Raw genomic sequence first — 16,891 nt, 5'->3', positions numbered from 1 at the left:
AGCCCTCAGATGGCATTTCATTAGAAACCACCATGCTGCCGTTTTAAATAAGCCACATGGACTCAGGAGTACTTTGGAAAACAGTTGTCACTTAACAGTCTGACGCTGCTTCAAGAAATGCAACTCGAATCTCTGTTACACAAGGAGAAAGCTATACATCGATTCTATGCAGAGATGCTGCTGATTCTCTGGGCCCGAGCTCATCTCAGATGGTCTAAAAGACAGTGGAAATGTGTGCTGTGGTCCAGATGAGTCACTGTTTCTGCTTGTGTTTGGAAAAAAACAGACACTGAGTTCTCAGTCCCAAAGACGAAAGGGACCATCCAGACTTTCATTAAGTGAATCAAAATTTGTTTATATTTACAAAATACAATAAAGTTGTTCAGTGAAAACATTGGAAATCTTTTCTTTTGACTTCTATGAGATAAGTAGCAGTTCAAGAGAATTAACAAACCACAGATTCTTGATTTTGTTGCATTTTACAAAATGTCCCAACTTTTCTGGAAATGGGGTTTGTATATGGTTGAAAGCACTGTAAAAAAAAAAAAATCATGTTTTTACAAAATAAAACTGGGCAGTTGTGGTTACCAGAATAATTCGGGGGGAAAAAATACAGTAATACAGTACATTAACAGAACAATACTGACGAACCACTATGAATAACACAGATGATAAGAAAGCCACATGAAGAATCAAAGCTCATCGCAAGTAACTTTTCCACAGGTAAATACTAATGTACAGTATAGAAGGTGCACACAGTGTCATGCACACAAATACAAACATCACCATCATGGTTACACACATGACACTAAAATAATGCAATAGACATTCATTTGACAACAATAAGATAACAAAAAACCCAAATGTACATAACTGATAAGAAAAACAATAAGAAGGATCATATTTATTTAAATGAAAAACATCATGTGAAGTGTTACACAGGGAACTATAGGAATGTTTTTTTTTTTTTTTTGTTATTTAAAAAATGACTTGCTCTTTTTACTTCCAAAAGCTATCCCTTTAACATCACTTTACAGTAAAATTACATGAAATGTCACAGTTTTGAGATGTTACAGTTTTTCACTGTATATAGTAATGGAACGTGCTGTTAATCAGTTAACAGGTTTTTAGCATTTTTAGTCTTTTACTATTACAATTACAATCATTTTTTTTTTATAGTGCCTGAAGGTTGCAGCCAGGTTCTTTGAGTCGTGTCATCTTAGTAAGTTGGTGAATGTTAAAATATGATATACCATTTATGTGTATGTGAAATTTTAAGCTTGATCTTGAATTTTACGCTTGGCATCTTTCACTGAAACTGGGTGTGATCTTACACATTCATGCTTTGACCGCAGATGTTTCTTCATCTATAGCAGTTCATTTCAGGCAAACTTCTAGTTTTTAACAGATGATATTTCATAATCAAAATTTTATATCTAAGCGAAGAGCGTTTTGCATTAAATGTTTTTTTTTTAATTTCTCTTTATGTGCAGAACACTTGCAAATTATCACACAGGTACTCATTGTTTGTTCATATTACGTGTATCTACAGCCACGTAAAAATGTATGAATGGCACTGCATTAGATTTGAACTTAATTTATGTTATTAGATTAATTTATTTTAAAGAAATGTAGCACTTTTCAAGCTATACAAATCACAAAAACATTATAAATAAAATAAAAATATATTAGTAAACCTAATTAGATAAATGAAATGTCATGTCATATCATTGGTCAAATGGCATCAGTGTGGGTGTGTGTGTGTGTGTGTGTGTGTGTGTGTGTGTGTGTGTGTGGAGACAGGCTGATTTTAATTCATTTGCTTGTGATAAAAATGTAGTGAAGACAAACAAAATGCCTTTTTGTAAAAAGTGTAATGAAAATGTTCTTCATAATGAAGGTCAAAAGGTACTTTCAAACAGCGGGCCTAAGAGGAAAGTGGAGCAGGTTTGTGTTATAGTGTTATAGCTTATCATCACATCTGTATGTGTAATGAGGGAACCAAAGGATGGCAGGCAGAAACATGGATCTAAGTGGAGGAATTTCAATTAGAAGAGCAAAACCAGAACAAGGAACAGGTAACACAGGGAACAGGAACATGTACATGTAACAACTGACAAATAATCATGCAAGACCATCCAGACTTTCATCAGAGACAGGTGCAAAAGCAAACATCATTCATGGTGGGGGTACATCAGTGCAGACGGTATGGGTGACTTATGTGTGGAATCAATGATGTGAAGGTGTATACTGGGATTGTACAGACTGCCAGAGATAATTTAGTGATTCAGGATAAGACAAAAACACAGTTTGGAAAATTAATTAATTCATTATATCATTATATAAAAAAAAAAAAAAAAAGTTGCAGACAGCAGCTTTAAGTTGGTCAATGAAAAAATTGGAAATCTTTTCTTTGTACATTTGTCAGTTAAATAAAGGTTAAAGAGAATTAACAAAGCACAGATTCTTGATTTTATTGCATTTTACAAAGTTTCCAAGTTGTACAACATAAGTTGTTACATAACAGCTTTAAAAAAAAAATAAAGAAATAAAAACCGAATTAAAGAATTAAAGACAACTCTTGTGTTTTGTAGATTGTTCTACAAGAATTTTAGTTTTTTTTTCTCACTAGATCTCTTGATCGTTCTCCATTAATGAGATTTGGCAGTGCTGAGTAGATGGTGCTGTTTTATTTATTTTTATACAGTTTGCTGTTTGAAAAAATTGCAGTTTTTATACATTTACGTACAGATAAATGATAATATAATAGATAGATACATGATAATGATAGCCCATTTCTAAAACATCTGGACATTTTACTTTTTGAGACATTTTACTTCCAATTTTTCTCATTTGTTGACACATGATCAGTAACTCTTTCCTAAGAAATAAGTTGTAAAATTACAGGTGTGTTTTAATCTTCAATTTTATTCTAAGCTCCATATTTAAATGCATTGTTTTGTTTTGTCTGTTTTTAGATAGACCCTTCATTGAAACAAATCACTATTTCACAGGACCAAAAACAAGATTATCAGCATCCAATATCAATAATAGAGAGAGACTGTTTGTCATTTAAAACACATACACAAAAAAATACATTTATGCAGCAGGATAATCACAAAATTATAAGCTATACAGCTGTACCTCACTTCCAGATACCTATGGACACACTGACATGGATCAGAGTAGACAGAATTTGAAGCACTAGCTGACAAGACTTCTTCCCAATGCACCTTATAAGGTAAAACAACAACAATTATTTATTATCATCTACATAGATGGTCTAAAGCTAAAGATATTTTATGATTAATAATCAACTTAAACATTTAGGATAAGATTTAGGAAATTATATGTATAAAACACCTGTTCCCCTTCATTAATTGGCATTCATAAGACACATCCAGGTATTTATAAGTCCCATAACAAGGATCACCGAAAACTGAGTTCACTGCAGGAACAGAACAGCTCTTATTTCCATCACACCTGATTCATGGACAGACAATGACAAGTAACATTTAAGAATATACTAAGGACAAAAAAATATATATTATTCTTGCTCTTGTAAAATTATGTATAAAATGAAATTATAAATATAAAATTTCCTTAGCTAGGTAAATCTTACCGAACAGACATTGTATGGTGGGATATTGCTGAGAAACAGTTTAAATTATACATTGATGAGCTAGGGCATGTTGTGTCATCAGTTCGCCCATAGTTGGCATTCATGATCCTTATTGATCCCCAAAATCTGACAAATGAAAAAAAAGGGAAAAAAAAAATTTGACTTGTGGTAAAGTTTAAGCATACTGCACGTAGTTGAAAGAGGGTCCCCTCCTGATTCCTGTTCACTCTCTTTTCTCTTACCATTGCTTTCTTTCTCTCTCATACCTGTCCTATTTTGGCACAAATTACCAAAAATATAACTTAAAATTAATGAATTACTCACGACATCTGAGGAAATGCAGATGTTCCTTCACAGGCAACTATCCTTTTTGCTTCTACACCTGCAGAGAGGAAACATGCGAGAGGATCAAATTACTTGAAATAAAGTAATATTCTTCTGTATTAGAAAGTCTTTTTTATTTAATATGACTGTACATTATACATTAGTCAACTGCTAATTCTTACCATGTTGACACAGTACGAGCAGCACTGAAAGTCAAAATCAAACAGAAACAAATTATAAACACTGAACTGAACATTTGAAATGTTGCAAGAATTGGTTCTAAATCAGAACTTACCAGCGATCCAGCTTAGCTTTTGCACCAGCATGTTGAATGTGTGAACAGAAGGAAAACTCTAGAATTCTCTTAAGGAGACACATGTGCACACGGTATTTATAACAAACACAATTCTCATCATCATCATCATCATCTGTTTACTGTAGATAACAAATGCAGAAACGGGAGTTTCGAAACAATCAAGATTCTACAAAATAAGCACTCCTTTTTTTCTTGCCATCTAATGATTGCATGAACTTGCTGCAATATTAAAGTCAGGTCATTTTTTTTCTAGTGTTTTACACAATACAGATTGTTTCAAAGCAGCTTCACAGTGTAATAAAGAGGAAAAGATCAAAGTCAACTGTGAAAACTTCTTCAAATATAAGATAAATTTGAATTAAAGCAGCACAACAAAGACAATAGTACCATTATTCTAAGTCACTTCAGTTTGGTTCAGTTCAATTCAATAACTGTCTAAAGTTCATCAATTTTGAAACAAGATTCAGTTCAGCTATAAGCAGTTCTACAGAAGGCAACATTGTTGTTATTCAGCTCGAGTCAGTTCAGTGTTGATGTTTCAAAATGCGATTCAGCTATAAAGCATCTCTATGGAAGATGTTGGCGCAGCCATTTGCGTGAGCGATAACTGGTAAATTTGATTAAACTATATGAAGGGAAAAACACACACAACTTGGTATTCTCTGTCAAACTGGAACCTATTTTAATTTTGTCATATATCCATTTATGGATAACAGGGTCACATACACACGACATGAGCAGTATGAGGGCACACTTATTACAAACATTAACACCCCCACTTGCTCTCATACTGTACAATACTGTTTACAATTATAAGTCATGCACCTTTATTTATATAGCACTTTTTACAAATGCAGATTCTGTCAAAGCAGCTTTACAGTGATAACAGGAAAATAATTTTGGCTACACAGCAGCTCTAGAAGAAAATGGTGTCATTGTCCAGCTTAGGTAAGTTCAGTATTGATTCATTCCATTGTAAAAAAAAATCATTAGCTATTATTTTGGTAATTTATCTATACAGCAGCTCTGGAGAAAACAGTCAGTCAAAATATTTAATCTAGTTCCATCTGGTTGAAGATCGGATTCATCGTGCTGGTATGGAAACGGTTTTGTTGGGGATCTGGCTGTCTGTCATGTCTATGAGGCCTTCAGAGGGGATGTTCTTAGTTGACAGAATCTAGCTGACAACTGCAGGGATGTGTTGTGTTCGTGTTTAGGCACAGGTCCTCCTGATCTGGATATGGCCCGGATCTGGCTGACCACGGTAAACTTCAGGATAAACAGAAAGACTAAGGGTGTGTCTCAATCAGTTCCCTAGCTCCCGAGCTCGTGAATCAGTATATCGTGTACACGAATTCGGGCACTGGTAAGGACAGTAAAAGCTGCTGGTTCACTACACATTGGGACACTTATGACTCTATTTCCGGCGACGTGACAGCGTCCTCATTGTACAACATCACTACTGGTATTTATGAACAACAACAGAGCTGATATTTTCTGACATTACTTGTAATGTTATTTAAAGTACATTATGATTCATTATTTGCTTACGTGCAACATTTCAGCCGTGAATAAAAATTAATAAGTGTTAGCTAGATTATGCTCATTACCTGTCTAGCGATGTATGTTTATGCTGAAATATAATAAAATAACGGTTTGTATTTTTAAAAACATCTATCGTATCGTTATGTGTAGTGAAGTTGGCTCACGTGATTCAAGTTTCGCGCTTCAGAACTTCCGTTAAGGGAGCATAGTGAGCATCGATGCTCCCTGGTTTTCACGGTGCATTGTGGGATTTTTCAGGGAGCGAACGTTTCAGTGCCCTGGAAGGATTCTGCGATTGAGACAGCCCTTAAAATGGCTGACTCCCTGGTCAGTGCCCTGACTACTGAACTAGGGAGCTGATTGAGACACAGGGTAATATTAACATAGATGCCATTCTTCTTATGATATAACGAGTTCATCGGGTGTTATAGGAAGTGTTCCCGGTTCCGGCTGACCTAATTTATACAGTCTAACACTATCTGTCCGAAATCATATACTTCCCTACTACATAGTGTGCGAAAAACAGTACGCCAACAGAGTAGTATGTATTCGGCACGACACAGCATAACACTACAAATTTGCGATGGTAAACTGATGCCCCGTTCTATTTTTGATGTAGCTTATACTTCAAGTGCTCGCGCTACTTCTGATACAAAGGACAAATGGATTTGTCACATCCGGTGTGGACATCTTCAGTGTTGAGCAGTAGCGTCGCTACAAGTAGTGACATTACTAGTTTAACTACATTTCTCAATAGCGTGGTGGTAGCGTCACTGTTTTCTGAATCAAGTAGCTTTTCAGTAGCGAAGCTCTTTTGTTGATCCAGTAGTGCGGTAGCATCCACACAAATTACATATCCCAAGCATTTCTGAAGCTCAAATCGGAAATACAATTACTAATGGTCACTGATCCTGGATCAGTAAGTGACGCCACTGCCATACACGGTTAATTCTTCCGTAATTAACTTACAGTTTGTCCTGCAAAATCGGTGTTGGCGATATGAAACTCTCAGTCGCCAGATGGCCAGTAACATTTTTATGAATTCTGGCAATGCAGTGTTGTGAGAACATGAACATGAACGACGTGCTGGACAGTTGATGGCGAGTGCTGGATTTGTGTTATGCCTCTGCAATCACCATTTGTTGGCTGAAGATAACAAAAGAGGAAATTAGAGTAACAGTTTATAATCTATTAAATGTTGAAACCATAAGGATCACAGCATGATTCTCTAAAACAACACTTCCTCTTTCTACTTCTTACATGGATAAGCTACAATATTAGAATAAAAACTTAATTTCAACAATTGCATTACAAACACCACATATTAAACATCCAGGTTGAATTAATCACTTGATGAACAACATTCCCACGTGTGCTAACATAATACAAAGTTTATAAACCCCATTTCCAGAAAAGTTGTGACATTGTAAAACACAATAAAAACCACAATCTGTGGCTTGTTCATTCTCTTGAACCTTGTTTTTAACTGACAAAAGTAAAAAGTAAAGATTTCCAATGTTTTCACTGATCAACATAATTGTATTTTGTGAATATAAACAAATTTTAATTTTGATGGCTACAACACACTCCAAAAAAGTTGGGACAGAAGCAAAATAAAAGTGAAAAGATGATATAATATCCAAGTTAAACTGTCTTCAAACAGTCAACAATTGGCAGGTGAATTGGTAATAGGTGTATCATGTTTGGGTGTATAAAAGAGCTTCTCAGTCTTTGCAAGAAAAGATGGGTCATGGCTCAACACTTTGTGCCAAATATCATGAGAGAATTGTCAAACAATTCAAAAAACACATTTCTCAATGCAAGATTGCAAAGAATTTATGTCGTTCACCATCTACCATACATAATACTGTAAAAAGATTCAGGGAATCGAGAGGAATCTCAGTCTGTGTAGGGCAAGGCCGGAGACCTCAGTTGAATGTGCATGACCTTTGAGCCCTCAGATGGCATTTCACTAGAAACCACCATGCTGCTGTTTTAAATAAGCCACAATGGACTCAGGAGTATACTTTGGACAACAGTTGTCACTTAACAGTCTGACACTGTCAGCATCAAGAAATGCAACTCAAATCTCTGTTACACAAGGAGAAAGCTATACATCGATTCTATGCAGAGATGCTGCTGATTCTCTGGGCCCGAGCTCATCTCAGATGGTCTAAAAGACAGTGGAAATGTGTGCTGTGGTCAGATGAGTCACTGTTTCTGCTTGTGTTTGGAAAAAAACAGACACTGAGTTCTCAGTCCCAAAGACAAAAGGGACCATCCAGACTTTCATTAGTGAATCAAAATTTGTTTATATTTACAAAATACAATAAAGTTGTTCAGTGAAAACATTGGAAATCTTTTATTTTTACTTTTGTGAGATAAAAAGCGGTTCAAGAGAATTCACAAATCACAGATTCTTGATTTTGTTGCATTTACAAAATGTCCCAACTTTTCTGGAAATGGGGTTTGTATAGTTGTGGCCAGAATTATTAGCCCCCTTCATAAATATGATCAAAGATGACTCTAAAAATAAATCTGCATTGTTTATCCTTTGATCTTTAATTCATAAAATTAGCAAAAATCTAACCTTTCATTGAAGGAAAAGAATTGAAAGTGGGGGGAAAATAACATGAAGAAATAAATGTTTTTCTCCAAAACAAGTTGCCCAATAATTATTATCACCCCTAGAATTTTTTATGAGTAAAATATCTCTGAAGTATATTCCCATTCATATATTTTTTTTTTTTTTAGCTCACCGGGGTGATCATGAAAATGAAATTGTCCAGCCATGACTTCCTGTTCCACAGCAGTATAAACATAAGGGAAACACAAAGGCCAAATTCCCTTAATCATTCATCACAATGAGAAAAAACAAAGAATATAGTTCTGATGTTTAGCAAATGATTGTCGAGCTTCACAAAATAGAAAGTGGCTGTAAGAAAATAGCTGAAGCATTGAAAATCCCCATTTCCACTATCAGGGCAATAATTAAGAAGTTCCAATCAACTAAAGATGTTACAAATCTGCCTGGAAGAGGACGAGTGCCTAAATCATCCTAATGCGCAGTGAGGAGGAAAGGTTGAGTGGCCAAAGACTCTCCAAGGATCACAGCTGGAGAACTGCAGAGATTAGTTGAGTCTTGAATCTCAGAAAGCCTAAAAAAAAATTATTAATTATCAAATTATCAAACAGCACCTACATCACCACAAGTTGTTTGGGAGGGTTTCAAGAAAAATCCTCTGCTCTCATCCAGAAACAATCTCCAGCATATTCAGTTGTCAGACACGACTGGAACTTCAAACGGGACTGGCTTCTATGGTCAGATGAAACTAAACAAGAGCTTTTTGGCAGCAAACCCACCAGATGGGTTTGGTGCACACATGGATAAAAAGTGCCCCATGCCCACGGTTAAATATACTGCTGGATCTTTAATGTTGTGGGCCTATTTTTGTGCTGGAGGTCCTGGACAACTTGTTCAGATATATCGTATTATGGATTCTATCAAATACCAACAGATAAAAAATCAAAACCTGACCACTTCTGCTAGAAATCTTATAATGGGCTGTGGTTGGATCATCCGTCGGGACAATGATCCAAAACAAACATCAAAACTAGCACAAAAATGTGTCACTGAGCACAAAATGAAGCTTCTGACATGGCCGTCCCAGTCCCCTGACCTGAACCCTAAAGAGAATGAGTGGAGTGAACTGAAGAGAAGAAGCACCAACATGGAACTGGGAATCTGAAGGATCTGGAGAGATTCTGCATGAAGGAATGATCTCTGATCTCTTGTCAGGTGTTCTCCAAACTCATCAGGCATTATAGAAGAAGACTCAGAGCTGTTCTCTTGGCAAAAGGAGGTTGCAAAATGTATTGAATAAAAGGGTGCTAATAATTGTGGGCAACATGTTTTGGAGAAAAACATTTATTTCATAACGTTATTTCCCCTCCACTTTCAATTATTTTCCTTCAATGAAAGGTTAGATTTTTGCTAATTTTATAAATTAAAGATCAAAAGGATAAACAATGCAGATTTATTTTTAGAGTCATCTTTGATCATATTTATGAAGGGGGCTAATAATTCTGGCCACATATATTGTGGAAAGCACTGTAAAAAAAAAAAAAAAAAAATGTTTTTACAAAATAAAACTGGCAGTCGTGGTTAACAGAATAATTCTGTAAAGAATAAAAATAAAAATAAAAAAATGCAGTAAAAGCATTAACAGAACAATACTGACAACCACTATAATAACACAGATGATAAGAAAGCCACATGAAGAATCAAAGCTCATCTCAAGTAACTTTTCCACAGGCTAAAATATGATATACCATTTATGTGAAATTTTAAGCTTGATCTTGAATTTTAAGCTTGGCATCTTTCACTGAAACTGGGTGTGATCTTACACATTCATGCTTTGACTGCAGACGTTTCTTCATCTATAGCAGTTCATATCAGGCAAACTTCTAGTTTTTAACAGATGATATTTCTTAAGTAATCAAAATTTTATATCTAAGTGAAGAGCATTTTGCATTAAATGTTTTTTATTTCTCTATATGTGCAGAACACTTGCAAATTATCACACAGGTACTCATTGTTTGTTCATATTACTGCAGCAATTAAAACATCTGGCTTATTTGCAGGGGTACAGAGATAAGACACATCCAGGTATTTATAAGTCCCATAACAAGGATCAAAAGAAAACGGAATTCACTGCAGGAACAGCTCTTAGTTCCATCACACCTGATTCATGGACAGAACAAGTACTTAAGAACTGCTTTTTATTAGATTAATTTATTTTAAAGAAATGTAGCACTTTTCAAGCTATACAAATCACAAAAATTGATTATAAATAAAATAAAAAAGTATTAGTAAACCTAATTAGACAAATGAAATGTCATATCATTGGACAAATGGCATCAGTGTGTGTGTGTGTGTGTGTGGAGACAGGCTGATTTTAATTCATTTGCTTATGATAAAAATGTAGTGAAGACAAATAAATTGCCTTTTTGTAAAAAGTGTAATGAAAATGTTCTACGTAATGAAGATCAAAAGGTACTTTCAAACAGCAGGCCTAAGAGGAAAGTGGAGCAGGTTTGTGTTATAGTTTAAGAGGCTTATCACATCTGTATGTGTAATGAGGGAACCAAAGGACGGCAGGCAGAAACATGGATCTAAGTGGAGGAATTTCAATTGGAAGAGCAAAACCAGAACAAGGAACAGGGAACACAGGGAACAGGAACACATGTAACAACTGACAAATAATAATGCAAGGGTTATTGTTGAATGAACATGATTTAATCGTAGCACCCATTATGCATCTAATCATAATCATCTGGATTGCTTTGAATATTTTATATGAACACAATATACATTTGTAGATTAAACATGATCTTAATATTTCAATGTAACTTCTTTACAACTAGCTGAATCATAATGTTTGCATTGTGTTACTGCGGTAATGCACTTTAACTCAACAAAACGTCTCGGGTTACGAGTGTAACCCCTGTTCCCTGAGTAAGGGAAAGAGACGCTACGTCAATGACGTGATGGGAACCCTCTGCATTTTGTGTTCGTGAAGCACCTCTGTATCCAACCAATGAGAAGATGTGACGTCAGAGGCGGGTGACGTCACGGACCAGGAAACTATAAAGCATACCCAGAAACAGAGAACGCCAGCTTCTGGAATATGTCTGAAGCAAAGCGCTCCAGGTAAGAAGGAGGTACGGCAACGCGACGTAGCGTCTCGTTCCCTTACTCAGGGAACAGGGGTTACACTCGTAACCTGAGACGTTCCCTTTTGTGGGAACTATCGACGCTACGTCAATGACGTGATGGGAACGCTGTCCCAACTACGCCGTATCTTCAAGTGCCTGGCTGCTATCTTGCAAGACCAAGGAACCTGGAGTAGAACTTGTATTAAGATTATAAAATCTGATGAAAGTGTGCTGGGATGACCATCCAGCTGCACCACATATGTCGTCCAGAGACACTCCTGACAAAAGAGCTTTAGAAGCGGCCATACCTCTTGTAGAATGAGCTCTAACGGCTAAGGGACATGGCTGTCCCACTGCTTTATATGCGAGTGAGATGGCCTCGACCACCCACTTGCTCATCCTCTGCTTGGATGCTGGGCCCCCCCTTCTAGGGGACCCGTAACATACAAATAATTGATCTGTTTTTCTCCACAGGGCAGCTCTGTGGGTGTAGGCATCCAGCGCCCTCACAGGGCAAAGCAGATTACGTTTTTCCTGATCCTGATTTTCAAATGGAGGAGGACAGAAAGCCTCCAGTACAATGGGACCTGGGACTCTAGTGGGGACCTTTGGCACATAGCTCGGTCTAGTATGTAAGAAAGCCTTGATCATACCAGGCGCAAATTCTAAGCATGATGGAGCAACTGACAGTGCTTGCAAATCACCAATCCTTTTCAAGGAAGAAATTGCCAACAGAAAGACTGTTTTTAGTGTTAGAAATTTATCTGACACTTCTTCTATTGGCTCGAAGGGAGCCTCAGCTAACCCTTGGAGCACAATAGATAAGTCCCAGGTCGGAGTTTTTGTGCGCACCGCAGGCCTCAACCTCAGTGCACCACGGAGGAAGCGTATGACTAGGGGGTCTCGACCCACCGAGGAGCCCCCTACAGGATTATGATAAGCCGAGATGGCTGCGATATATACCTTCAATGTTGAAGGGGTTAAGCCTTCTGAAAATTTTTCCTGAAGGAATTGTAGCACACAGCTAATAGGAGAGTGGGCGGGGTCCATATTACGCTGGCCACACCATGTGGCGAACAGTTTCCATTTGTACATATACAGCTTCCTCGTGGAGGGAGCTCTGGATTGAAGGATGGTCTCCACAACCTCGGTTGGGAGACCAGATTCTATGAGCCTTGCCCCCTCAGAGGCCAGGCCCATAGCTTCCACATTTCTGGGCGGGGATGGAGAATCGTGCCGCCTGCTTGAGACAGGAGGTCCTGTCTGAGAGGAAGCTCCATTGGAGAGCCGTGAAGGAGAGATATTAGGTCCGCAAACCATATTCTTGTCGGCCAGTAAGGAGCCACCAGTATTATGTCGGCCCTTTCCTGGCGAACCTTGTCCAGAACTCCCGGGAGCAATGAGACTGGGGGGAATGCGTACAGACGTAGCCTCGGCCACGTCTGTAGCATAGCATCCAGCCCTAGGGGTGCTGGGTGCTCCAGAGAGTACCACAGAGGGCACTGAGTTGACTCCTCTGTGGCAAATAGATCGACTTGAGCTCGTCCGTAGACTTTCCATATCAACTCCGCCACCTCGGTGTGGAGTTTCCATTCCCCCGGCCTCGCGCCCTGCCTCGACAGGGCGTCTGCTCCCACATTCAACCGCCCGGGAATATATGCCGCTTTCAGTGAAAGGAGTTTCCCCTGGGCCCACAGGAAGATGCGGCTGACCAAATTGCATAGCAGGCGAGACCGCAAACCCCCCTGGTGGTTGATATATGAGACCACCGTAGTGTTGTCCGTGCGGACCAACACATGGTGTCCCCTCAGGTCTGGGAGGAAGTGTTTTAGAGCTAGAAACACCGCCATCATCTCCAGCCGATTTATGTGCCAGGAGAGCTGATGGTCCTCCCAGAGACCCTGAGCTGAGCGACCACTCATGATCGCCCCCCAGCCCGTGAGGGAAGCATCTGTCGTTAGCATTATGCAACGACGAGGAGTTCCCAACATGGGTCCTTGGGACAGGAACCAAGGCTTTTTCCACATGACCAGAGCACGAAGGCATCGCCGCGTGACTTTGATCATGCGAAAAGGATTTCCCCTCGGGGAAAACCCCTTGGTCCTGAGCCACCACTGTAAGGGTCTCATGTGCAGAAGGCCAATAGTAATAACGTTGGACGCAGCTGCCATCAGACCCAGCAGTCTCTGAAACTGTTTTACAGTGAGTGACTGGCCTAACTTCACCCCATTCACGGCCCCGAGAATGGCATTCACACGAGCAGGAGTCAATTGCGCCTGCATCGTGGTGGAATCCCAGATTACACCTAGATAATTCGCAACCTGACTCGGGACCAGCACACTCTTTTTGGCATTGAGTCTCAACCCAAGCTTCTTCATGTGTGACAGAACAACATCTCGATGTTGAACTGCTAGTCGTTCTGTTTGAGCTAGTATCAACCAATCGTCGATATAGTTCAGTACGCGGATGCCCTGGAGTCTCAGCGGAGCCAGCGCTGCATCCACGCACTTCGTGAACGTGCGGGGTGATAGAGATAGGCCGAAAGGAAGGACCCTATATTGGTAAGCTTCGCCCCTGAAAGCGAACCTGAGGAACTTCCTGTGAGAAGGATGGATGGATACATGAAAATAGGCGTCTTTCAGATCTATTGCCACAAACCAGTCCTCGGACCTGATCTGTGGGATAATCTGTTTGAGTGTGAGCATTTTGAACTTCAACTTTTTTACAGATCGATTTAACACACGTAAATCTATGATCGGACGCAACCCTCCATCCTTCTTTGGAACAATGAAGTAGCGGCTGTAAAAGCCTGACATTTTGCTGGGAGGAGGAACCCTCTCTATAGCTCCTTTTTGCAAAAGCGTCGTAACCTCTTGTTCCATCACCAGAGACTGCTCTGGGGCTACCACTGTGTGGAGAACCCCATTGAACTTGGGCGGTCGAGAACCGAACTGAATTCTGTAACCCTGCTGTATCATGAGCAGCACCCATTTCGAAATGTTCGGGAGACGTTTCCATTCTTCCATATATTCTACTAAGGGAACCAGTCTCTCGAGACTGGTCTCTGGTGTTTTTTGAGCACTTGGCTCGTTCATCTGACGCGGCGCACCGGCAGACAAACGAATCGAGCGCTGACCGATCCCCCTCGGAGGATCGGTGGAGACCGCTGCGCCCTGACGCACACTGGGTGGCAGGGTTGGCAGGACGGCCCCCTGAGGGCACCGGGGTAGAACGGGCGCCCGAGATGATAATTGAATTACCCCGGAGGGGACTGCCCTCAAAGGTCCCAAATGACTGGCGTCAGGACCTTTTCTTGGAAGCCTTCCGGGAGATAATGACGGTCCTCAGATCCGCCCTACCACCGGAAGGCATCGCCTGTGCTGACCGCCCCGGTCCCCAAGCTTTCTGCGGGGGAGCCCGGGTGGCCACACTGGCTTTCTGCTGCGCCCTGTGCGCCGAGGAGCTGGCTATCGGCCGAGACTGCTCCCGCCCAGCAGTCTCGGGGGGATGAGAGCGACGGGGGAGAAGCTTTTGGAACGCCGCTGACTGTTTGCGTGTCTCCTGGAACCTGTCGATGACAGATGTCACTGCGTCGCCGAACAGGCCAGCAGGAGACAGCGGCGCATCCATCAGGACGTTTTTATCCTTTTCTTTTATATCGGATAAATTAAGCCATAGATGCCTCTCCGTGGCCACCAGGGCTGCCATAGAGCGGCCGATTGATTTGGCCGTCTCCTTGGTGGCCCGGAGAGCTAGGTCTGTCGCCTTTCTGAGTTCGTGAATGGCTTCAAATGATGCTTCCCCGCTCTCATCTATTTCCCCCAGCAGGTCGGCTTGGTATGCCTGCAAGATAGACATTGTATGCAGGCATGCCGCCGCTTGACCTGCCGCCGAATAAGCCTTGCCCACTAAGCTGGAGGTTGTTTTTAATGGCTTAGTGGGCAACGTCGAGGTCTTAAGGGACGACGCAGACTCGGGAGAGAGATAGCTCGCGAGCGTCTCTTCCACCCGAGGCATCGCCCCATAGCCGTGGTGTTTCAGCCCCATGATGTTACTGTATAATGACGTTTGGGGGCTGTAAACACGATATTGAACTGGTCTCTTCCACGACACCTCGGTGTGGAGGTCGGGAAAGAACGGCAGACCCCGGCGCTGGGGTAGTGACCGCGCTGGAAGAAATCTTTCATCAAGTTTGCTTTTAGGTTGATTTTCACCTTTTTCTATGGGCCAGTCTATGCTTAACTTTTCAACTGCCCTGGTCACTACCTCCAAAAGCTCCTCGTGCGCTGGAGATGAGGATGGCGGTCCCTCATCTCCTTCTTCGGCACCCTCCACATCAACCTCCTCGGAGGAAGACATGTTGAGTGCCGGTGTCTCTCTCCGGGGGGAAGAAACCGCAGCGCGTGCTTCCGCCACCAGAGGAGAGACACTGGGTTCAGCAGGTAAGGGGAGCGATAGGGCAGGACCCGTCTCTCCCCTCTCTGCTAAATCCATTTGTGAACCCCACGAGCGCAGCCTTCGCTGTGCCTCAGCAGCAGCGGGACCGGACCCGCGGGGAACACTCGCCGCGGCGCCCTCCTCAAAGAGCGCCCGGCGTGAACGCAGCACTCTGAGAGTGAGCCGCTCGCAGTGCACACAGACAGCTCCCTCGAGAGCTGCCTGTGCGTGCTCAACTCCCAGGCATTTTACACACATATCGTGTGTATCCCCGTCCGTAATGAAGCGCGGACAGGGAGGAACACACTTCGTGAACTTTTGCTGCTTTTCCGCCATTTATATATATATTTTTGTCTTATTTTGTGACTGTGAAACTCTTGTCCTCAGACGAAGAGATGAGTGTATGCAATGTGCAGGGACAAACAACAGTAAATAAGACAAACAAGATACAGATAGCGCTTGCTGAAGACAACAGAAGCTGGCGTTCTCTGTTTCTGGGTATGCTTTATAGTTTCCTGGTCCGTGACGTCACCCGCCTCTGATGTCACATCTTCTCATTGGTTGGATACAGAGGTGCTTCACGAACACAAAATGCAGAGGGTTCCCATCACGTCATTGACGTAGCGTCGATAGTGCCCACGAAAGGGAACTCTGCTTGTTACACCAAATAGTTAATGTCTTATTCATGTGTGGTTATGGTAATCTAATGAATCTTATTGTTTCAATTCAATTTGAATTTAAATTGATTTAGGCAAATAATGAAGTTCTAAGTTGATTGTAGATTCATTGCCACCAAAGCAGCTAGAATCAACTTAGATTTGTAATGATTTTGAGAAACACTACCCAAAACATAGTAATCACTTCATTATTAAAGAGAAATGAAGTTTTGTTAGTTGGTTCCCAATCCAAGTACAAGTGCAACACGTCTC

At 40.7% G+C, this 16,891-nt stretch overlaps 1 long non-coding RNA gene across 1 annotated transcript; it reads right to left on the bottom strand.

Moving 5' to 3' along the window:
- Nucleotides 1-3,955: 3,955 nt before the first annotated feature.
- LOC125262888 lies at nt 3,956-4,363 on the bottom strand. The gene is made up of 3 exons (XR_007183657.1): nt 4,242-4,363; nt 4,129-4,152; nt 3,956-4,004 (listed from the first exon to the last, which is right to left on the bottom strand). It is a non-coding gene; the product is annotated as an uncharacterized LOC125262888 (long non-coding RNA).
- Between the last annotated feature and the right edge of the window lie 12,528 nt (nt 4,364-16,891).

This window comes from Megalobrama amblycephala, linkage group LG2, assembly GCF_018812025.1.
Source record: "Megalobrama amblycephala isolate DHTTF-2021 linkage group LG2, ASM1881202v1, whole genome shotgun sequence".
NCBI classification, from domain to species: domain Eukaryota; kingdom Metazoa; phylum Chordata; class Actinopteri; order Cypriniformes; family Xenocyprididae; genus Megalobrama; species Megalobrama amblycephala.
The sequence above is the reverse complement of the archived record's forward strand: the minus strand, read 5'-3'. Positions and strand labels throughout refer to the sequence as shown.